Source organism: Pleurodeles waltl, chromosome 7, assembly GCF_031143425.1.
Source record: "Pleurodeles waltl isolate 20211129_DDA chromosome 7, aPleWal1.hap1.20221129, whole genome shotgun sequence".
NCBI lineage: Eukaryota > Metazoa > Chordata > Amphibia > Caudata > Salamandridae > Pleurodeles > Pleurodeles waltl.
This window is the reverse complement of record NC_090446.1, coordinates 124133808-124154712: the sequence shown is the minus strand read 5'-3', so window position 1 is coordinate 124154712 and position 20905 is coordinate 124133808. Positions and strand designations below refer to the sequence as shown.

Genomic DNA, 20905 nt, shown 5'->3' with positions numbered 1-20905 from the left:
CCCCTTCTGGATAATCTTCTGTCGCAACAATAGGGGATGGTTCTCCACACAAACCTTTCCAGTCTCTGCCTTCTTGCATGGAGATCGAGCAGCGGCAATTGACCGCTTTTGACCTTCCGCCCAAAGTCTGTAATGTAATCTTGGCAGCCTGTTGTTGGAAGAAATTTGTAGCATGTTGCACAGACAAGTCTGTTGACCCCCTTGCCTGCCCCTCTTTCTGAGGTTTTGTTGTTTATCCTTTCTCTGGCCCAGCTGTGCTCTGCTATGGGCACTCTCAAAGGTGATCTGTCTGCCATTTCTTCTTTTTTGCAGTTGCTGTATCAACCTTCCTTGTTTAAATCTCCAATTGTAAATAGGTTACTCAAAGGCCTTACTCATGTGCTTCCTCCGTCTCCATTGATTATGCTCCAATGGGATTTGAATTTAGTTTTAACATTTCTGATGTGTGCTCCTTTTGAGTCTCTCCACAATTGTTCTGTCAGGCTTCTCACTTTGAAAGCAGTCTTCTGTGTGGCTATCACATCTGCCCGAAGGGTGAGCTGCAGACATTGTCATCTAAGCCGCCCTACCTTTCCATCTATCCTGACAAAGTGGTGGTTTGCACTAGGGCCTCCTTTCTGCTGAAATTGTTTATGCCCTTCCGTTTAGGCCAGTCTTACATACTTTTTATGCACCCGAACATACTTCTAAGGAAGAGGAGAGACTCAATGGCCTGGACCCAAACAGAGCGTTTGCATTCTGTCTTGATTGTACCAAAGAGTTCCAGGTGGATGATCAACTCTTTGTTGGTTATATGTGGGTGCGAAGAAGGTTCAGGCAGTACAGAAGAGAACCATCTTAAGATGGGTCGTTCTCTGCATTAAAATGTGCTACGCACTGGCTAAGACGCAACCCTTTGTGGGTTTGCATGCTCATTCTACTAGAGCTAAAGCTGCATTACTTCTTTAGCCCACACAGTTCCAGTCCTTGACATCTGTCAGGTGGCAACGTGGGCATCTCTGCACACGTTTACCATCACTACTGCCTGGACAGTCCGGTCCGTAGAGACAAGCATTTTGCACGTTCGGCCCTGCAGGACTTTCTAATATGATCTTCGTTTGCAAACCCACCTTTGGGGATGGTATTGCTTGCGTATCTATGCTAAATTAAGGAATCTGCAACTAGATGTCTTTATCAAATGGGCAAGTTACTTACCATTGGTAATGCCTTATCTAGTAGAGATAATATCAAGTTGCAGATTCCTTACCGACCCACCCATCCTCCCTGCTCTGTGAACTGATTTCTAGGGACAAGCACTGCCTTTCTGGGCCCTAGTTTTAATGCACCAGTGGTTAGTGTTTTTCACGGGTGTGCGCTTCTGGTGTGTAAAGTCATGAAAAGAAACTGATAGCGCGCTGGGGTGGTGCCTATATAGGACCCCGATGTCCTGCCTGGACGACAGACGCAGAGCCGATTGACTCCACCTAAAGGCACCTAGGGATACTGCTCGAGAAAAATCTCCGGATCCAGACTGATTCTTGGGGAAAGGTAAGGAACCTGCAACTAGATATTGCCTTTATCAGGTAAGGCATTACCAAAGATAAGTAACTTGTCCTTCTACTCCTAAACTTTTAGTATCTTTGAAGACCTGGAAGTTGGAGGGAGTTTTAAAAAATGTTGTATTCCATGGTAAGGCCCACACTCCCTACTGCTTACCGTACTGCCTTTTGTGTAAGATGAACTGTAGCTTGTGGCATATCTACACTGAATCCTTGCTGTGGTTTGGCCATTTCCCCTTTGTGTACAGCATAACTTCAGCAAAACGATTGAGTGTAGACAGGCAGGGCTCAAATAATAAAAATAGAAAACGTATAGTCTTTACATCACAACGATCAGCTCTATAATTTAAAAATAGCCTGCATAGATATCTACAGCTTTGTCATTTGTAAATCCATCATGACCAACACTCTCTCCTACCTGGTGACATATTCATCATCATTAGTAACCCTCTGCACACCCGCATCCAGGACACCTTCAGACTGGAAGCAAGGAAGTGTTAAAAAGAGGAAAAAAAAACAAGGCAGAAACCTTCATCTATGAACCTGGGATTAACCACATCTCTGCATCCATCAGGACTTCCCAACCTTTCTCCAGTTTAGGAAAGAACATTACATCCAGTGCAGTAACTGACCACTTCTACTCCAAGAGCCCAGCTACCTCATTATTTGTTTATTGGCTTTATCTTTCAATTCTAACTTGTACAGCGCTCCTCTGACTTTTATACATACATACATATTGAACTCTGGAAGAGTAGCCCGGTTCTTTGTCTTTTTATAGGAGAAAATGCGGAATCTGGAAAAGAACCCTGTGGGAGAAAAGCAGCCCACCTTTGCAAGCGCAGTGTGTGATTTCTTCCTCATTGTATGGAGAGTACCTTTGTGCAGCTGTACCAGTAAATATGCTTGTGTTAGTACGGTGCATACAGCACCAGTTAGCTGTCTATGCATTTTAAAAAGTTCACTGTCTGTACTCTACAATAAAATGAGTATGGCCATAGTTTTCAAATAATAATGTTACTGGTATGTTTTCTAGCTTGTCTCCCTCTTAACTGTCCCTAGCAGGGTGTAGGTTAATGTGCCCTGGCTTACTCGTCCTCCTTCTGGACTCTATTTGTACATTGGTCACGCATGGCTCCCTGCCTCGAGAAAGGCAAAGAAAGGTGCTTTCTGTGAGTCCTAGCAGAGCTGCTGGTCGGGAATACCCAAGGCAGCCACACCTCAGAGCTGATGTAAGCTGGTAGAGCGGCATGTGGCCACCAGTGCTGACATAATGGAGTGTGTTAGGTGCACTTTCAAACCTCTGTGGGGGTCTCGCTGCAGAAACGGGGAGTGCTTCGAGCCAGGGTGCACAGGACTGCGTTAGTTGTCAGTACTAGGTGAGCTGCGGCGTCTGGGGTTGAGGTAGATTGGCAGAGTTCATTGTGACCTCGGTATTTGAGCGGGAGGATGTGCTGCAGGACCCGTGAAGGTGCCTGGACGGGTTTTTGTGTGGGTCGTAGAGTTTGTAATGGTGACTTCCCTGCAGAGTAGACACGAGCTGCATTGAGTATTGCATGTAGGGTCGGATACTGCGTTCTTGAGCTCAGCAGCACCTTTCTGCATCTCTGTTGGTCCCTTATTCAGCACTCCTTGATAACCAAAACTCTCCACCCCCTCCTTCTTTCTGATATTTAGCCTTTTGGAATGAATCGCAATGACTTCCTGGATTGGTGCCTGCAACCGGGTTCCGTTCGTAAAAAACATGGCTATTAATTTAGATTATAAATGGTGGTGGGATGCCATCCTGTGAGGACTTGTCCGAGCCAAGCTTCCATCCCCTCAATAATTCATCGCATACGTGTGCTGAGCGAAGTGATCTTGTGATGAGGAAATGTCTCCAGCACCGCTGACTTTTCCTGGGTACAAACAGACCAATGCAGGCCTTCCTGCTGATCAAGTGAGGCCACCTGAGATATCCAGAAGCCCGCCGTTCCCCAGACATCCCTGATTCATTGTGGTTGGATGGATGAATGATATAGCGCGGATTTGATGACTGATCGCCTCATGCCACTGATTGTTGATTGAGATTCAGAAAAGATAGTTAAAAAACAGTGTTGTTATTCTAGGCCTGGTGATCATAGAAAGTGCATTTTAAAGACACTTTGTGTGATTGAAAACCATTTGCCACTGTTTGAGCAGTAGTACGTGCAGGGAGGGTATCTGAGAAATGTCTTCGTTAGATGAACAGTCTATTACCGTGCTGCTGTGGTATGCCAAAGCCTTTCCGAAATACATTTTTGCCTTGGAGATGGAGTCTTGAATTTGACCGGAATGTTGATGTTGAGCCAATGGTGTGATTTCGGGTTCAGAAAAATGGAGTCCAAGGTTATTTTGTTGGCTGCTTAATACTTTGATATTTCGGGGTATGACAACCAAACCATTTTCATCTTGGATTGGAATCTGATCCAGTTTTGTGTGGCCAGTGACCGAATATCTCAGTTTTGATGAGCTTTGCTGGTGGGTACGGCTGTCTGGTGGTGTACCATTTTCCTTATGTATTTCCATTGCAGGTGCAGGGAGCTCATGTTCTTTGTGAAGATTAAGTTGAAGAGTAGTGGAGTACGCAAAGATAATGGTAGTATTTATAGACTACAGATCCTATATTTAGACTGAGTCATCTTGGTTCAGCGTTGATTCTTTGGGTTTTAACCTCAGTGCTGTGAGTGACTGACTTACCTAGGATCCATTGAGTTGGAAGGAGGGGCTATTGATCATGCACTGGTGTTTCTGACCAGACGCTCAGGTGAATGGTACAGGTGTGTGCTGATAACCTTTGGGATGGGGAAATCAGTAGTTGCTGAGACTTTACAAAACTGGTGATCATATCTTCTGTATCGATCACTTAAAGGTTGCCCCCCCCCCCCCCCCCCCCCCAGATTTTGCAGGATGTAGTTTTGTCCCATGTTGTAGTGGGTCAAGAAATCTATCACTGTGGAGTTGGTACATCCTGATTCTCCCCCTGCACCCCCTCTAATTTGAGGCTATCTAGGGAACATAAGGGTATTCTAAAGTCAACCGAGTAGGAAACACAGAAATTGAGCTCGTAGCCTGGACTTAAAATAAACCACTAGACTGAGTTGTGTGTGATGAAATGAGAATTGTACTTTATCAAAGGTCTGCGGCAATAGCTATGAAATGTCATTGATGTCTCTTACCTCACCTGCTCCTCTATTTATAAGAAAGCCAAGAGAGGCCACTGGGTAGTTCGACTGAGAGAGGAGGTGTAGGCCTTAGAATCACGTCACCTGTCCGGCTTCAAAACACAGTCTCTGCAGACAGCTGGTTGACCCATGGGGCAATGCAAGATAAAGAAACCTGCCGAAAAACAGCAAATACAGTGGCTGGAAAGATCTTTGTGATCCCACAGTGCGTCAATTTAATGAGCTTGCTTTAAGTCGACTGTAACGTTTGGAAGCATACAAATCTCTCATTTCTTAGCAAAAGCTAAACTCACAGAGGTGTTTGAAGGCGGGAAGGCAATAAAATCCTTGGAATTCGGAGGAAACTGTTGTCTTTGGGTACTAGTTTGGTTCCAAGCCTTAGAACAAAAGGTTCACCATAAAAATGTAAATCCATGCAATACATCATCCACGCAATTAGGATCCCACCAGAAAAAAAATCTGTAGTGATGTCCTTGTGATCTGCTGGATTCAAACGACCAGATAAGGACTCAACTGTTCCTTTTGTTTTTCAAGGGGACTGATTGACTTAGTTGGCCAGCTTCCACAACTGTGATGTTTACCCCAAGGATTACAGAGGCAGTCAGAGGGTCTACCATATTCAGTGTTGATGGGCTCCATCCCTGAAGAAGCACGCTGCCTGACTCAACAGACTGAGAAGTTTTGACTCATGGTGATGTGATGTTTGCTCCATCTAGAAGCTCGCATTTTCTTGTGTTCCTGAAGGAAGTTATCACAACATAGGACACAGGGGATGTTCCAGCGTCACACACTCTTGGAGAAGGGATTGGCTGCATACTTCCCACAGGTACATCACGATTCGAGGTGGGAGATCTTTGAGAGTGTGTGTGAAGACCTGAATTTCCTATGTGGACAGCAACAACTTGACACAAAGGCAGCCACCATTTTGTGCAGAAGTCGCAGAGTGGACCCTTCCGTTCACCAGCCTGTGAAACACACAACACCATGCCCCTCCCACACAAAGAGGAACTTTAAATTGCGCCAAGTTGCCGGTGGATACAACAGGCGCTGCACTCCTTTAAAAAATAAATAAAAATTATACTATGGCAGGATGCGGCCAAGATTCACTGTGCAGTTTAAAAAATCCTGTGCTTGGAGACTCGTTCATTTTCGTTAAAAGCGAGCAGCGGATGTAGCTGAGGCCGGAACCTGTCTTAGATATATAACACGTTACAAACACTGACAGAGTGAAATGGTGAACGTTTCCCTAAGACAGGTTTCGGGTGCTTTTCCCACAATTGAGGGGTTTCTGTCTAATAAATAGGCATTCTGTGTGGTTATTACTTTATTCGTGATCTAAATGGACACCTTGCAGTTTTTAGCCCCGACTTGCACCCATCTTAAGCGGTTAATAAAGTCAGGAAAAGTGTCGCCCTTTAAATGTGATTTTGCGATCCGAAGAAAGACATCACAAATGTGTTAAGTACCAAAGACGCTTGCTGGCCCATCCCCATTTGATGCACTTCTGTCATCCTGCGTTGAAGGGTTAGCACCCACAAGTTATCAGGCACACACCATTTATGTTTTTGAGGAATGGGATAAGGGTTTGACCCCATGGGAAGGGTGGGGAGCCTCGTAAACCTTAAGGAAATGGAATGGATCCAAAAAACGTGTGGTTAGGTGCTTTGAAAGGATTGCCTTTGTGCATCATCACAACCCCTGCCAGTGCGGCCACGTAGTGCTTCCTTCTCCGACATAGGGGTGGAATATTTCAAACAAAGCAGCATTCTGGAAGCTGACCAAACTCTCTATTTGTTCTCTCCATTAGTTTCCATTAGTAGTTTGGTTTTTGCCATATGGAATATTTGGGCTGTGCGACCTTAGCCCTCTTAGGTTTTGTGCGGACGTATACAATCTGATGAAGATAATGGGAGTTCTCACTTCACTTTTTCAAGTGCTACACAATAAATAGTGAAATAATACAAAAACTTTGAATAATCTGTTGTGTACAGAAGTGGGTGGGGGGAATCCATTCTTGGGTGAAATAGAAGAAATATTTCTCCTGAGCCCCTCTCCACACCACCCAGTCTTACATCAGGGGTTTCATAATCAAGACATCAGTAAAAACTGGGATGATGCAGCTTTCCGTGGAGGAGTGCCCACTCGTTGGCTGCAGTGACGTCTGGCATTGACCCTGAATACCGTCACGATCTACTGCCAGGCTCTGACATGCAGTTAAATGGATGGAGTAGCCTGTGCCGTGGGTAGGTGGTCTTGTGAAGTGTCCATTTTTATTGAGTATTATAAGTAGGAATCTGGCTCTTTGTATAGTGGACCAAAATGAGGTACACTTGTACAAAGAGTCCAAGCAATCCCTAGAGGTATCAGAGGCACAAATTACATCCTAGATGCTCTCTTTTTGGGTAGCGTGGTTGAGCAGTGGGGCATATCAGAGGGTAGTGCTAAGCATGTAAGGCGCACACTCACACAGTGAGACATTCACTCTATAAAGAAATCCAACACCAATTTGTTAAAATAACAGAACTTTTATAAACTTTGACACCAAGATGACAATAATCAGCTGAGTCCTTTTCAAGATATAGGTTTTTAGAGTTTTCAAAAGTTGACACTTTGCTATTTGTGGAGCGGTAATGTTATCCTATGGGGGTGGGGGGGGAATGTAATCTGCATACTGGTACTTAGCAGCGACTTCCAGGACTGTTCTTCTGGAGTTAAGGTAAATATGGGGCAATGTCCAAAGCGGTACCAACAGTTTCACTTCGAGAGGCACTGAGGCTTCAGGGTGCAGAGGTGCATTTTTAGCCTTGGATGCCCTTATGTTTTCCTATGGGAAAGAAACAGACACTGCATACGCGCACTCAGCAATGACTTACTGGACAAAGTTGATGAAAGCTGAGCCTGGAAAGTGAGTCTGGGGGATCCCGCAGGGAGGCTCGACTCTTGAGGTCCTCAGGCAAATGGGGACACAGTTGGCCCAATCCTCCTCCGGGCTGAGGGGCTCAGGTGCCGTGGTGTCTTTTGGCATCGGGTCTTATACTGGAATTGCTGGCGGTTGGAGATGGTCTGCAGAAACGGGCTGCAGGTGCCGTTGGAAAGTCCAGGGTGGGCGAACTCAAAGTAGGCTTAGTCTCTGTAGGGCCTGGGGACCACACTGACACCATTTGTCCACTTCACCTGGACTAGGCAGCTCGGATGCTGTGGTGATGTCAGCATCAGGTTTTTGGCAGTCCTTGTCCTCGCAGTTCTTTGGTGCCTGCAGGAGCACCTCTGTCCCAAGGGAGGAGTTCTTGGAAATTTGCAAAGCACTGGCAACACTCCTGGGTTCTTGGGGGCTGCAGCAGCAGAACAGGTCAGTTGCTTTTCGAGGGTCGGGTGCAACATGCAGGCAGGCAAGGTTGGTGCCAAGTCTGTTGTGCTCCTCGGTTCTTCGGTTCAGCAGGCTTCTTCTCCACTCCTTCCTTTTTGTCCAATGAAGATCTGAGGATCTGTTCTCAAGGGCTCCCCTAAATACTCAATTTAGGGTTTGTTAAGCTAATTGAAGGGTAGTAGCAAATGGGCTACTTACCCTTTGGGTCACTACACCCCCTATATGACCAATTCCTGTGGGCAGTGGGCATAATCCTGTCCCAGAGTTCCTAAATCTGCCATCACCAAGATGGCAGATTTCTAAATGTTGTGTCCACATCAGGCAGCTCACTTTATGGGTAGGACTGACGTGAGGGATGGACACACCTCGCTGCATACTAAATTTCCTGCCTGTCCGGGTGCCAAATGGGCCCTGGGGCAGGGTCTTCAGCATCTCTCCTTTGAGTGAAGCCAGATCTGCATACCAAGGGCAGTGAGCGTCTTCATCTCTGGTGGTGGTAGGCTGGCTAAAACTGGTCAGTGCGCACACGGGTAGATAGTAAGTTTTCAGGGGGCACCTCTGAGGTGCCCCTAGGGTGCATGTATTAATTCGTCACTGGAATCAGCAAGGGTTTATTAGTATGAGATGTTTGATGCCAAACATCCCTATTTTCAGTGCCGCCATCATGTAGCTGGGGAACCCATATTGACCAGTGTCCAGCACATGTATTAAACATGGCTTGCCTGTTTACTTACTATGTCCAGGAATTGACAGATATAACAGGGGTATGTCTGGTCTCGCAGATCTGCCCACACATGTAATATAATGCACCCAGGCTTAGGGCTGTAGTAGTGACTTAGAAATATTACATGCAGTGTTTAGGATACATGGCATACAGTCAGTTTGCCATGTAGTGTTTTCACTTTTATCGAGCACCTTGTCATGCAGCCTGCAATGGCAGTCTGCATGTGGTTTGTGCTGGGTCCCTTAGAGTGGCACAAGTTGTGCTGCAGCTCTTAGGGCTCTTCTTCAGCATCCATACCCAAGGTACCAACGCTGCCATTTACTAGGGACTTACAGATGTTCTAAAGGGCCTGGCCGCTTGGGGATCAAGTGACTAGGTGTCTTGTTTTGGGAAAGGAACACAGGTACTGGGGACCTGGTTAGCAGGAACCCAGTGCACTTCTGTCAAAGTTGAATCAAAAACCAAACAAAAAGTGGAGGGAGGGGTACTGCATCCAGAACCCAGCTTTCTACATTATATTTAAAGGGCCTATTAGAAATGTCTGTTTGCTCCTAGCCTCTCAGCTGTTTGCCGAAAGTGACCCTTGCTTTTGCCTCAAATCACCTTGAAACCCCTCACCTGGCTCAACGCATGCAGAATGTGTGCATTATGCTGTGGATATGGTAAGAAGAGCTCTGCTGTCTGTCATGGATCAACTTGCTGCCGTGTTTGATGGGGCATAATGAGTGCTATGTTAATGTGTAGGAGCAGGTCAGCCATCAAGGGATCTGTTCACAGGTCCTTGAGCCAGATGTGTCACGATGAGACCTTGTCTACCCTTCCCTCTTGTCTTTCATGGTGATGCATAGCCCTGTAAGGCTGCCAGTACGCCCTTTTCTCCTTACCCATGCTCTTAATTCCCATAGTATTAGGTGAGTAATAGTTGCAACTTCCTCCACCCACACAATCTTGAGAGTGCAGGTGTCATCTTGCGCTTTTGGGTGGTCTGAGCAGGTGTCTCAGTACTACTCGCTCATTGGCTTTGTAGATGGGTAGATATAGTGTAGTACAAACCAGACCCCTCCATGGCTGTGTATGTGTATTTGTACAAGCCAGGCCATTCTGGAACATGCATGCCTCTGCAGAGATAACCCTGTGTAATAAGAGTCCAAGCCAGGCCTGTATAACGGGTTCCTATGCAGCAGCACAGACAAGGGCCCAGTGCTTCTGCTGCTCCTAAGGCACACGGGCCAGTACAAGTCAAGCCCCTATTTTTCTATCTGCAGTGACGGCCTTCTCTAGGTGGTATCAATTGCTCGGTCTTCTTTCTCAAAAGATGGCTTCATTCCTGGCAGAAGAGGGACTCGATGCGGAGTGTGACACCATGATACATTTGGATACTTATACAGCTACATGTGTTTCATGCAGTTTCAGCATTTGGGTCTTTTGATAGTTTGTAGGGACATAAACTTGCATGTGATGTAATCAGCTGTCAATATTTTGCAGCTATTGTTTTTAGTCCTATAACCTTTCTAGCGCCCAGTAGTATTATTGTCGCTAAGCTCTCTTCAGTTGCTTTTTCCATTTCACTGAAATTCCTTCATACACTTTAGCCATCACATGAGAGGGACACACCGTTATCTCCTCCAACACTTCCATGGAGAGTCTGCAGACCACTATGGATTGTATTAAATTTCAGGATCTAGGCACTGCTTCAGTACAGTGCAGTGTCTCTTCGGTTGTGCCATGCTCTCACATCCACCCGCAGTGCAGGCAAGCGCTCTCTTAGTCCCAGGCACTATGCCCTGCAATCCTCTCGCCAGAGATCCACCCGTCGAGCTCTGGTGAGACTGAGAATAGGTTCTGGTAGATGGTGGGCTGAGGACTAGTTCTCTTTTCAAAGACAATCAGCCTTTACAGTGTTTTCTGCCACAGGGCTGTTCACTTTCACCTGGCAATAAAAAACATGGGCTTCCACAGACTGTATAAGGAGCATCTGTTAACGTCTGTGAAATATGTGTTTGTTACTCTAACGCCACATGCATGTATCGTGCTAAACACTCCAACTCCCGTCTTCCTTAGTAGCAACTTCTCCCCCTGTGGTATCACTGAGTCCCTGTAATAGGGTGATCCTTAGTACCGCGGGTGTCCATAAATGATAAACTGGCACTACGGGCCCGCATAACATAGGTCCTCACACAAAAACTGCTTTTTCAGTGGTTGGAGCCCCTGCTGTATACGGGGCAGGTGGCTTTCTTTTCATCACCCAATAAACAGACCATTCGACCTCGAGGGTCAGCCAACTCTACCCTTCTGCATCCCGTGAGACGGGCGCTAGGGCAGTGCTGCAGCAGGACAGAGATTCATTGTAATTATTATTATTATTTTTTTAAAAAGCCAAATGCGCAGTCAAATGCGACTATCTGAGAATTGTTCATGCAGCAATGTTGACTTCCCGCTTGCCATGTGCAAGCCCTAAAGAACACAGCAGCTTCTGCCTTTTCTTGTTTCCAGTGGAAATGATTTTGAGCGTGTTGTCCAGAGACAGATCCAAAAGCATGGATGCAGAGGACCCAAGGCTGTTGGCTCTGGGAGAATTGCAGTGGGTTCAGGGCACCAGGACCCTCTACAACTACTGTCTCTCCATCCTTCTCACATTTAACAATCAGCCAGGTTTGTTGAGAAGCGGCACCAATGCAAACAAGAGTGCAGCAGCTTCTGCTATGGGACAGAGTCAGTAGAAAAGCCTCATCTGGGTTTGTGGGCATCGGGCAGTAATATCTCATCTCACAAGCTATCTAGTCAGGCTGATCTAACCAGCAACTTCCTGCTGCGTGCTGCCTTGAACCCAAGGTGCGTGACTGTAGAGAGCCAGGCGAGTTTTGTGCAGTGAAAGCTATTTTAGATATTTCGCTCAACATTTCTTCTTCACAACATAAGGGGTCTTTGTTCAAGGTAGCATTTTTGTAGGCCTTGTTTGGTCAGCAGATTAGTGCCTTGTGATGCAGCAAACTAGTGCCTGTTCTGCAGGGGAACGGGGCCTTTGGATATTCAGATTATTCAAACTGGGGAAGGTTGTATCCTTGTTACATTAAGGACTTCCAAAATGGATCAGGATGGTAAAGGGACCACACTCTCCTAAGCTTTACTTAGTTGAAACAAACAGTACCTAGCTGCAGTGTAGCAGCAATACATGGCAACACGTACATTGATCTTGGGATACCTGCTTATGCATAACACAGTACTTCTCACTCTGTTTTGGAAAGTGATGGCCAAAGCTCTTGGAAAGTGAGTGTCATGAAATAAGTCTAGCCTACACATAAATTTAGGATTGGCTCTGCAACCACCACGTTCGGAAAAGATCATCCTGATTCGGAATGCTAGAGTACTGGCATTTGGTCATCAGTCACGTTAAAACTTTTCTGTAGGTCTTAGTACCTGGTAATAGATTTGCTGTTGCAGTCTTTCAGTATCAAGGTTGTAAGGTAACAGGAATGAAAAGTGGAACTTAAAGTCCAGGAAAATTTGGCAATCACAAAACCATAGTCAGTTTTACTAGATCATTAGCCTGAGTCGGGGTGTGCATCATATTACTGAGCCACAGGCGGGTAAACAGCGTTTACAACACCAACATTACTACACAGTGCCTTTATCATGTATGCCTTTACCACAGATATACATTTACCACGCAATGTAAGCATATTTAAAATAAGTGTGTGTATGTGTATGTATATACACACACAAATTATTTTATTTTATTTTTAGGGTTTAGGGGTAGGTAGGGGTATAGGGTGGTAAGGTGAAGAAAGGGGGATGAAAAATGTAAAAACTGGGGATTGGAGGCCCCCCTTAAAAAAAATCTCATATATATATATATATAATGAAACTTGGGTGGTAAATGCATTTGTTTTATTGTTGTACAACCCATAGGCTGGCATTGCAGATTGACATACCATCATACCATGGACTTTGTACAAGAATCTCCACTGCATATATAAATGTTTTACTTTAATGGGTGTCACACTGGTCAGGCACATCATTTGCATCATAACCCAAGAGTGTGATGGTTTTGTTGTAACTTTAGAACTGTGTTAAATCACAAAATAAATTCTATAGGCATGGTGGTGAAGCTAAAGAGCGGCACCTATAGAGGATGTGCACAACATACTGGTTATACACCTGTGGGGAAATGACCAGACAGCATTTCCAGAGTTCCACAAATCCATGAAGTGAGAACCATGCTTCTCAGGTTGGTTGTCCACCAATGCAAAAGCTCATTAAGAATTCAGGCTTTGGTTTCATAAAAGCATGTTTAGCTTAGCGCCAGGACCATGATGTTTTGCACAAAATGGGGGTTCACTTGTCGAAGTATTAATGCATAAAACTGTATGGGCATTGAGGTCACTAGGTTGCAGATGAACTAGCAATACACCTAGAGCTAAACCGGGGCAAGGGGGTGCTGGGTGTGGAATCTGGCAGTTACAGGGTGATCCTAACTCCCGAAGTACAAAATTACCCAAAAATGGGAGTTGTATCAGCAAAACGGGGTTCTCATGCCATACCGGGCCATGAGCAGAATTCGATAGGGACAGCTTTCGTCCATAAGGTATACTGTCACCTGTGAGTTAAACTTAATTTACTCCGGATTGGCCTGAGTGCAGCAAGTCAAAAATTCCATAGGGCTACAGTCCCAATGCGAAATGGCAAGTACCGGATGTTGAGGTGGTACGGCTCTGATTGGGCTTGTGTGTTGGGGGGGGGGGGGGGGAGTTGGCAGTGTCAGCTGTTACTCTAAAAGGACACTGAACGTCCAGATGCTTGTAAATTAACCCTAACTCTGTTTAGCAACAATTAATAAACTTGTATCTGTGTTTTCCCCCAACAAATAAGGTGCAGCCTGTTTTGTGATGTATAGTTTATCATAGCTGACGCAAGATAAAATATGATTAAGGGCTATAGGTGGTAGGAATTAACTGTAGTTTTGCACAATGGCTGGGTTTCTTTTCTTGCTCCGGAGACGGACTTTGCACCTCCGGGGTCTGCGGCGGGGCCTCCCAGAAAATGACGCAGTCAGTTGCCGCTTGAGTGCTGCTCCTGCACTGTTGAGTGCTTGGGTTGTAGGGGACTGTCTCTGCCCCACCCTTCAGTGGGTCCCACATGGATGAAGGTCCCCTGTGTTTTCCGATGATGGCTGCCGCAGGCAGAAGCCACTGGGCCCTACCCCCAGGATCAGTGCTTCGTTGGGAGCCTCCTTCTACAGGTTGTGGTACAACTTAGCTCCCTTCTCAGGATGCTGCTGAGAGTCCTTGAGGCCGGGCAGGAGAGCGCCCTCATGGAAGGGGGAGCACAGACCAAGTACAGGAACAACGCATCCATGTCTTTTTTTTATTCTTAGACCTTTTCAGACTAGCATTGATTTGTTTTCAAGCACGCCTGCTTTTGGCAAATTGGATAACTGAGCTTCGGCGAACGAGAGTAATAGGCCCTGGTCGAGTCTGTTGTGAACTCTGGGATCACAAATGCAAGCTGCTGATGCCATGGTTGACTAATTAACTATTACCTAACCTTAAAAGAGGCCTTGGTTATATACTTCACATAGATGTCAATCTGCCACAATGCAGTAGGAAGCTGAGTGACATCATACATTCTTTTGACTGGATGGTATCTCAGGGATGACCACCTGCTCCAGATATAGGGCCTCATTACCTCCAGACTCGCAGTGACAGTCGGACTACCCCACTTCAAGCGATCCGACTGCCACATTACAACCCAGGTGGGCGGACCTGCCAGAGGACCGCCGTCCCCACCAGGAATGTGGTTCCGGACTGATATACCGCAGTCTAGGTTGTGTTTAGCCACAATGGTGCTGAAGTCGGTGCCACCGTACTGATAACAATTCAGCTTCCGCCAGCTTTTCCATGGGTGCCACCCTGCCATGGAAAGGCTGGTGGAATTCCAGTGCCGGGGGGCCAAAGGGAGGGCCCTGCCTGCACAGCACCATCAGAATGCACACTGTCTCCTTTGCAGACAGTGCGCGTATGGAGGGTACTGTAGTACTACGTTATTGGCCTCGGCTCCCTTAAGGGAGATGAGACTAATACCATAGCACTGTTCCCGGCAGGAAACATGTATTACGACTGAGGGGACGCCACTGGCATGAGGGTGGCCTCCTCACCGCGACATTGGCAGTTCTTTGGTGGGGCTACCAATGTAATCAGGCCCATAGTTCTCAGTGGTGTCCTATTTGTTACTGAGGTGCTAGGGGAAATGCAAGGCTCAAGAACTGCTGAAGTCAAGCAGTGTTCTTGTAGCCCTGTTTACTTTCCGTTCTTGCCTATAAAAATGAAGGGCAGTGCAAGAGGTAGCAGCTACTATCTTGGCCCATGACTCTTGGCTGTAGGAATGCCCCACAAAGCATTAAGGTTGGAGGGGAGCGGAGGGTAAAGCTATGAGTTCACAAACATCTCACACTTAACTAAAGTGCCTCTGAGCGCTTAGGAGAGCTTCTTGGGTGTGTGCTTGGGAGAGATGCATGGGCGTGTGCTTCTTAGGAATGTGTGTATGTGTGTCTGTGTGTGTGTGCTTGGGAGAGATACTTAGGAGCAGTGCTTGGGTGTGTACTTGAAAGCAATGCTTGGGTGTGTGCTTGGGAGAGATGATTTGTGGGTGATTGCGAGAGATGCTTGGGTATGTTCTTGAGCGCGATGCTTCAGTGTCTGCTTGGGAGAGATGCTTGGCTATGGGGTTGGGAGAGATGCTTGGCTATGGGGTTGGGAGAGATGCTTGGCTATGGGGTTGGGAGAGATGCTTGGCTATGGGGTTGGGAGAGATGCTTGGCTATGGGGTTGGGAGAGATGCTTGGCTATGGGGTTGGGAGAGATGCTTGGGTGTGTGCTTGGGCGAGTTGCTAGAGTGTTTGAGAGAGATACTGCGGTTTGTGCTTGCGTGAGATGCTTGCGTGAGATGCTTGCGTGAGATGCTTGGGTGAGGTGTGCTTGGGTGAGGTGTGCTTGGGTGAGGTGTGCTTGGGTGAGATGATAGGGTGCGTGGTGAGATGCTTGGGGAAAGATGCTTAGGTGTGTGCTTGGGAGACATGATAGGGTGCGTGGTGAGATGCTTGGGGAAAGATGCTTAGGTGTGTGCTTGGGAGACATGATTAAGTGCTGTGGTGAGATGATGGGTTGAGTACTTGATGCCTCAGCAGTAAAAGCCCATCATACGTCCCAATACTGTGTACTTCACACATTCCCTGCAAGCTCTGGCTACTTATATTGCTTTGTACCAGCTCCTCACTATGCCATAGCCGCACTGCCCGCCAGTGTGGCTCCTTCATACGCCTTTGTCTACACGTTGCACTGCCCTGGTAGTTCTAATTCTGGCCACCTTTATGCATGCTTGCTAGTGGGAGCTCTTCACACTGCCCTCTAGTGGCTATTAAAATAATTTTTGGGAAGTGCTGAATAGAACCAGTTCCGGCAAGGGGAACTCAGACTAGCCTATACAATGCTTGGCCTTCCTGCTGAGACTTCCAGCAGCAGCGCCGAAAGCCATTTGATTTATCAAGGCTTTTTTTTTTTTTTTTTTTTGCAGTTGTACAATGAATACTAACAATATAACACTCTCAATCCATTATTTTATACATCTTTTGAAAAAGATATATATATTCAGTGGTGTCTATCCTACTGAAGGTTAAATATAAAGTTGATCCCCATCACACTGTACAAACTACATCATGCTTGCAGCACATAATAAATAAACAATTTAATCTCATGACCTTTAACTGGTGCCCGCCTATTTTCATGGTACGTTAAGCTGGCGTAAAGCTTCCTTTAATAATTTTGCTAAGTTAGTGCACATATTTTTCACTAGAGCCATGCAGAGTTTTACAGCATCTTTTACGCTACACATATGATTTCCCTTCATGTTGAGCAGCAGTCTTTGCTAATAGTCATTAGGCCAGGGCACATTACACACCTGCTAGCGCTTAATTCATAAAGGTGATATTGCTTGTCCTGGGTTGTCAAAGATATCCTGGTGTTTAGGTCTTAGCCAGACAGCCCATACAAGACAGTTGTAGTCAATATTTGTGCTTCAGCCCGCCCATAGGCTTCACATTTGCTGGCTCCATCGTCTCTCTCATATTTTCTCCCCATTTCTCCATGGTATGCATGCGTTATGCCTCTTCCTGTGATTAGCCCTCCCCGAGAGCATGGACCAATTCCTACTATCCATCCACTGCTCCCATTTTCGGAAATGTTTTAGGAACTACTTTTTTCTTTAAGAGAACTTCACATGATCACTCATGTTTTCACTCTATCCAAGCTCCATTTCTGTATACAGACCTGTGAATCTTGTTCTTATTTCGTCACATTTGCTGTGCATGAAAAGGCCGAGGTCAAATGTCAGACTGTTTTCTGAGGGTGGCTGTTTACTTTTTTTTTTTCCTCTGACTTCAAAGTGAGAGGATGTTTTCAAAAATAATGTCCCAGTGTTGCTTGCCCATCCCCCCCAACCCTGTCCCTCTTCGCTGCATGACCCTTCCTACCACCCCTTACCTCATCGCTGCTTGCCCCGTCCATCCATTATCGCTTTCCCCTTCTCGCTCCCTCTGAAGCTGTTTGTTTTAACTGAATTGGAAATGTCAGTGTTGAGGTTAATTTTGCGTTCAAAGAAAGAGATATTGTTCTTACGGTTGGTTCTCTTTTTTGCATGGACTTCTGGGTGGTGTACTCCTTTTTATTACTCAGTTATGTGGCATTCTAAGGGGAAAGCCTGGCATTAATTTGTGCACCAGCAACTATGCAAAATCGTGTCATACAGGAGTCATAGACTGCAACACTGATTGGTGTTGACACTTGCGCTGTACAAATAGACTACAAACAGTTCAGCTTAAAAGTACAAAAGCAGGAGCACATCCTCCACTTTGGATGAAAACTAAGCAGCCATTTTGAATGGTAAATTTGAGGGGTAAAACAATGAGACATTGATATTCTAATTAAAATACACTTTACCTTTTACGATCTGATCAATTTATTTGTATTCGAGGGAATATATACATATAGTGGGATGGAAACTATAATAAAAAGGAATAATACAATTAAAAAATTCTTATAAATATTATTGGGGAAAAAAAATCATAAACTGATATGCTAAAGGAATTGTTAACCAATACAGCGTCTGCTTCTTTGCAAGTTGATGCTGCCCTGTTGACGACCTCTTTCTATATCCATCCGGTACCAGACGGGTTTTCTGGTGTTTCACAGTCCGCTACACAACAGGATGGCAGCGAAGCGCGGTTACAGCTTGACCACTTTCAGGTGAGCGCACTCAAAACGCAGTCTGTGTTTTGGGCATGGGGCGAGGATCTGCTAAGGGACGCTCCAGGCAGAGTGCTTAAAAACCATTACCTTTGACAAAGCCAGTAGTTGACTCATTGCTGAGACCAATTGGCTTTGCCAGTGCTTGTTGTTTTTGGAATCTATGAAAAGAGGTCATAAATAAAAGAAAGTTTAATGCGCAAGTCCAAGTACCATGAAAACTAAGTGAGGATCTGCGCACATTTTTAATTTTTTTTTGTGCAGACCTAAGGTACATTTGCAGAGAATAGTTAAATCGTTCTCAGTTCAAGGCCAGCTGTAATTAAATCACATAATTTCGCACTCACTCTATTTATTTTTTCAACATGCCAAACTGTTCATACACGCATTAATTGTAATAAGTAGGGCCTCTGACCCATTTAGACTTATGTATCCTAATCCACCCATTGTATCAGGATCCCTGTCCTCCTCATGCACAGCTCTAGTCAGCCTTTCTGCAGTTACTCACTACATCCTCTCAGACCACTGTTCTCTCCCATGAGCTCCCTCGGTTCTTTTCATGCTTCCTACCCAAGAGCTCCTTTTGAGCTGCCCATGCTTCCTACCTATGAACTCCCTCTGAGCTGCCCATGCTACCTATGAGCTCCCTCTGAGCTGACCATGCTTCCTACCCAAGAGCTCCCTCTGAGCTGCCCATGCTTCCTACCAATGAACTCCCTCTGAGCTGCTCATGCTTCCTACCTATGAACTCCCTCTGAGCTGTCCATGCTTCCGACCTATGAGCTCCCTCTGAGCTGTCCATGCTTCTGACCTGTGAGCTCCCTCTGAGCTGTCCATGCTTCCGATCTATGAGCTCCCTCTGAGCTGTCCATGCTTCCTACCTATGAGCTCCCTCTGAGCTGTCCATGCTTCCTACCTATGAGCTCCCTCTGAGCTGTTCATGCTTCCCATCTGTGAGCTCCCTCGGAGCTGTCCATGATGAGCTCCAGGGGAGTTTATTGTGGACCTGTCTTTGATGATCACTAGGAGGAGGAGCTCCTTGTGGAGCAGTCAGTGCTGAGTACCATGACAAGCTCTTTCTGGAGCTTTACACGCTGGACCCTCGAGGTCACAGTGGAGCTGCTCATTCTCAGCTCCTTGAATGACTCTGTGGAGCGCTCAATGCTGAGTTTGTCGATGACCTTACACCAGCTGTGCATGCAGAGCCCCCCAGCTCTCCCTGCGCACTGGTCCCTGGAGCAGTCCGCAATGGTGTTGTCCATGCCTCGGTTTTTGGGGGTACACAGAAGCATCCTGCTTTGGTGTGTTATGCATTTTTGCTTAAGTGGTCACCACTTAAAGACACCCTCCGCTTGTCAGCCCAAACCTTTGGCCTGTTTGTTTTTCACCACCTTTCGAGCTGACACACCAGAAACCTGGCCTGCAGGCCATCATGGGCTAAGCGACCACTGGGATGACAAGAAGTTATTCTTCAACAATAATATAGCACTTTGCTCTTGCTTAGCCTGTTTGAGCTCCGGTTTAAGCATCAGCATCTGAAAAATACCGGTAGTATATCAACAAGCATTGACTAAGCCAACAGGCCTTGCCTTTCAAAGGTGTTATCTGACCCTTTAGCCTTTGCTTGTTCCTGGTGATAAACAGCAGTGGCAAAAAAAAAAAAATTGCTTGCATCAATTTGATAACTTACGTACACTCATTTGTCTCGACGCTGTGGCGAACACCCATCTTGGAGCTGTCATTTCAAAACATGTGGAAAGGTGCACAAAAGTGGATTTAAAAGAAGGAAGTTGCCTGATAGATTGCATTCAACAATGATTCTGAACAGAGAGAGGTGTTGCAGCAACAGAGGAGCTGGGGTAAAGGCGGGGGGACTTTTTTTTTGGGGGGTGGCAATAATAAAGTTGAGCAGAATATGGAGGAATGGTGAAGTCATGGGTGCTCTGGGAAATGTGGGGGGAGAGCTGCACATAGAGCGTGGGGGAGATTTGTTGACTGAAGGCGCACATGCAGGATAGAACATAACACATGCACCCCTATGGAGCCCTGAAAGAAAAAAAAAGATAAAATCCCTGACTGTAAGCCTGGTCTTGGAAAGCCACAACTCAGCCAATTAAAGGATGGTAAATAAATTATTTTTGGGAAAAAAGGGAAACCATTGGTTAAGAAGAAAGCAGCTGAAATAGACAAGAAAGCCAAGTAGTCCTGAGCAGTGGACTACACAAAGCTAAGTATTGGTGTTGTACTCAGTAAGTGATTTGACAACAAGACCTAAAATTAGTTTTGAATTCTCAGCAGCACAACATGGATGCATCAGTTGGCCAAGGTGCAACACGAGAACACAGAGTGCTTAATACTCTGAACTGGAACTCTTTGTGGCATTAGTGTTCAGACTTTGGGTGTAAGTTCCTGGTGATAGTCTTGGGTTGGAGTTGGGGCGATAGGAAGCCTTCCGGGTGTTTTCTGAGTTTCTGGCTGAGTGGAGCTTGGTATTAAACCGCCACACTCCTCGCCCTGACAGATTGCCCTTTACGTTCATGATATGCAGGTTATTTCAAGCCGGTTGATCTTATTCAAGATATCCCCAAAGTCTAGCACGGCCCCAGCCCTTGTGGATCAACGCTGGACACCGCTCTAGTGACAACCAGAACTTTCCACATCGGAACCCGGCAATGTTCAGCACTGGACCAGGGTGGAAGCTTAAAGCCAAGGTGCAAACGATTGTAGGTCACACACGTTTGACTGTGTCACGGGTTGGATCGCACTGGAGCGTAGTGTGT

The 20905-nt window shown here is 46.1% G+C and overlaps 1 protein-coding gene across 2 annotated transcripts in view; it reads left to right on the top strand.

The window, feature by feature from the left end:
* The window catches only part of DNAJC5 (DnaJ heat shock protein family (Hsp40) member C5), a 197272-nt gene that overhangs the window by 55947 nt on the left and 120420 nt on the right, over positions 1–20905 (top strand). The window lies entirely within an intron of this gene.